Source organism: Pelodiscus sinensis, chromosome 5 (assembly GCF_049634645.1).
Source record: "Pelodiscus sinensis isolate JC-2024 chromosome 5, ASM4963464v1, whole genome shotgun sequence".
In the NCBI taxonomy this organism is placed as follows: domain Eukaryota; kingdom Metazoa; phylum Chordata; order Testudines; family Trionychidae; genus Pelodiscus; species Pelodiscus sinensis.
The window spans coordinates 58,253,476-58,256,650 of NC_134715.1; the positions used below are offsets into that span (position 1 = coordinate 58,253,476).

General features: G+C 49.4%; 1 long non-coding RNA gene across 1 annotated transcript; it reads left to right on the forward strand.

Annotated features, from left to right (window-relative positions):
- Positions 1 to 710: 710 nt before the first annotated feature.
- Positions 711 to 1,696, forward strand: LOC142829436 (uncharacterized). The gene is made up of 2 exons (XR_012903846.1): positions 711 to 961; positions 1,378 to 1,696. It is a non-coding gene; the product is annotated as an uncharacterized LOC142829436 (long non-coding RNA).
- Positions 1,697 to 3,175: the final 1,479 nt, after the last annotated feature.

The following is a 3,175-nucleotide window of genomic DNA, read 5'->3' on the forward strand; positions in this document are numbered from 1 at the left end:
GGGAAGGGGGAATGTCAACCAGGAAGGGGAGAGGGAAGCTCAAGGCTGAGGGGGCTGCCTGGAGGAAGAGCCTTCTCGCCTCTGGCTGCACGTGCGGGCTGCCACAGCAGGGGGATGGGCAGGAGGTGGGGCTGGACCTGGGTCTGGGATGGCAGGGGCTGAGGGGGGAGCAGGGGCTGAGGGGGGAGCAGGGGCTCAGGTGGGGGCAGGCTGAGGAGGAGGGGCAGGACCAGGGAAGGCCTTGGCCTCCTGGATTGCTGTGCAGATGTCCCTTTGCTGCTGGGAAAATTCAGCCAGCAACTGCCGGCGCCACTCGGTCTCTGCCTCCAGCCTCCTCTCCATTGAGTCCTGCATCCTTTACAGGACTCCAATGTGCTGGCGTAACAGGTCTAAGTGCGCCAGTGCCACAATCCTATTCCCCCCCCCCCACACACACACCCCATGTCCAAGCAGCACAGACAAATGTCAGGCCACGGCTGAGGTTCCTGCAGAGAAATGAGAAGCCTGCAGCTGACCCATGACTACCCCTAGCATCACTGCCTGCAGGAACAAGTGGTGCCTAGCAGCCGTGAGGGTGCAGGAGTATGATGACTCTCCCTGAGGGCAGCCATGAGTGTGCCACAGGCTGTGATCAGCATGACATGTCACAGTACTGCACTGTGCACTTTGCTCCCACCTGCCCTGCCCTGTGTGTGTTGGACCCTCACAGCACTCACCTGATGTTCCCTCCCCGGTGTCTGAAGTTGCCTGGGAGGCCTCCTGCACCTGGGCATCTGGCTCCTGGATGCTCCGGATGCTGTTCTTCTCCTCCTCCACCACCTCCTCTAGGAGCGCCAGGTTCTCAGGCTGTTGTTGTGGCCACTGCTGAGCAGGGGTCTCCAGCCCGGACTCCACCAGACACTCAGGAGGCAAGGGATCCCCTGGCCCCAGGATCCTGTCCAACTCCTCAAAATATGCACAGGTGTGTGCTGTTTCCCCAGAGTGCTCATGGACCCTGATGTACCCCTGCCTGAGTTCCTTGACTTTGGCCCTGACCTGTGGTGCCGTGCGGGGGGTGGTGGCCTTTCCTGGCCAGGCTGTCTGCCATTCGGCCGTAGATGTCAGCTTTCCTGTGCCTGCTCTGACGGAGCTGAAGAGCCTCCTCCTTGGCCCACAGCTCCAAGAGGGCTTTCATTTCTGACTCTGACCAGCAGGGTGCCTGCAGTTTGGTGCCCCTGGCTTCCCGGGGGGATGAGTCCCTGGAAGGGCCAGGGCGGTCTTGGGGGACTTGTCCCTGGGACATGGCTCACCACACAACAGAGCTGCTCAGTCAGGATCCTCTATGGTATAGTTTTGTTGACAAAAGTCCACTTTTGTCGACAAAACCCCGTAGTCTAGACGCACCCTAATATACTTGATGTGTCAGAAGATGATGCTGTATTTGCTGCTGACACAATGGAGGCTGATGATAAGGCCAATGGGAGCTGCAGGAAACAGCGTGAGCTGAGGGATGTGCTGGCTGCCACTTCCTGCCATTCCCATTGGCCAGCAATGGCAAACTGCAGTCACTGGGAGCTGAGGAGATCCATGCCTGCAGACACTCCAGCTACGCAACATGTCCTGGCATGCCAGTGGGTTACCCTGATGGGATAGGAACCAAAGTTTACAAACTCCTGATCTACAATGACCATGTAGATTAATAAATTAATAAACTGACCCTTAGTCTTTGATGTGTCACTTTAATACCAAAAATTTTGGTTATGAATGAGTCTATATGGTACATTAAAAATTATGTGGGAAATAGATGGCCTCATTACAGTGCTTATATCACTGTGATGTATGCAAATTAGGAATGCAACATGTAGATTAAAAGTAGTGGTAATGCTGGAGAGGGCCTTTTTTGCATGAATTTCCTATCAAAATATGAACCAAAGATCATAAAAGCTTTTATAACAAAATTTGGCATGCGTCCATGGAAAGATAAATATTAGATCAGTGGTCATTTGTGCAAAATGGATTAAAACTCTGGAGAATAAATCCCCTGGGATGACATGAAACCCCCCCCCACAACGGTTGTTTTGTATTTCTCTTTAAAAATATATCAACACACACTGCAGATTTTCATGCAGCCCATTCCGATGTTTCCTCAAGGGATTACTTTTCTAGAGGGCAGACTATGGGATTTATGATAATTTATTGAAAGAGAACTTATCTAGCTGCTGTAAAATATTGCAGCTGTAGAGTATTCAATTCAATCCTCAAGATAATGATTGCATTTAGAATGCTCTTTGTACTTGCCACTTTAATATACGCTCATTGTGCCTGAACACACATACAAACACATCAGGACAGGAGGCTTTTGAAGGGAGCGCTAGAAGAAAAAACAATATATTTTAAATTTTGAAGTATAATTTCTAGACAGAATTTCTAGACGTGAATTAAACCCACCTGTTTTTGGTGGCTGAACCTACTAGTGAGGTATTCTCAAGGAATATGCCTCATTCAGAAATCTTCTTCCCAAGAGCACAGAGGCATCTGAAGGGAGCAGCAATAGTTTGCTTTGCCTACATGCAGCTGCAGATGGGAATGCGCATAATTTAAAGTATCATCAAGAAGTATTAATTATTCCTAATTATTAATAATTAATTATTCTTATACACTATGGGCACGTCTACACAACACAGAAGATCGACACTGCTGTGAATGATCTTCCATGGTTCGATTTAGCAGATGTAGTAAAGAACTGCTAGAACGATCTCAAAGAGCTCCGGTACTTCTACTCCTCACAAGGAGTAAGGGAAGCCGACAGGAACATTTTCTCCCATCGACTTCCGGATGTGTAAATGGGAATTTAAGGGTGTGTCTAGACTACCTAGTTTTGTCGACAAAAGTGGACTTTTGTCGACAAAACAATACCAGCGTCTACACTACCGCGGAGTTCTGTCGACATAACGTCGACAGAACTCCGCGGTTTTGTCGACGCTGGTATACCTCATTTTACGAGGCATAACACTTTCTGTCGACAGAACTCTGTCGACAGAAGGTGTTATTGCCTGTAACACTGCGTCCAGACTACGGAGTTCTGTCGACAAAGCAGCTTGCTGTCGACAAAGCAGTATCTGTCGACAAAACTTCCGTCGACAAAACGCGGTAGTCTAGACGTACCCTAAGATATGTCACTCCAGCTACATAATGT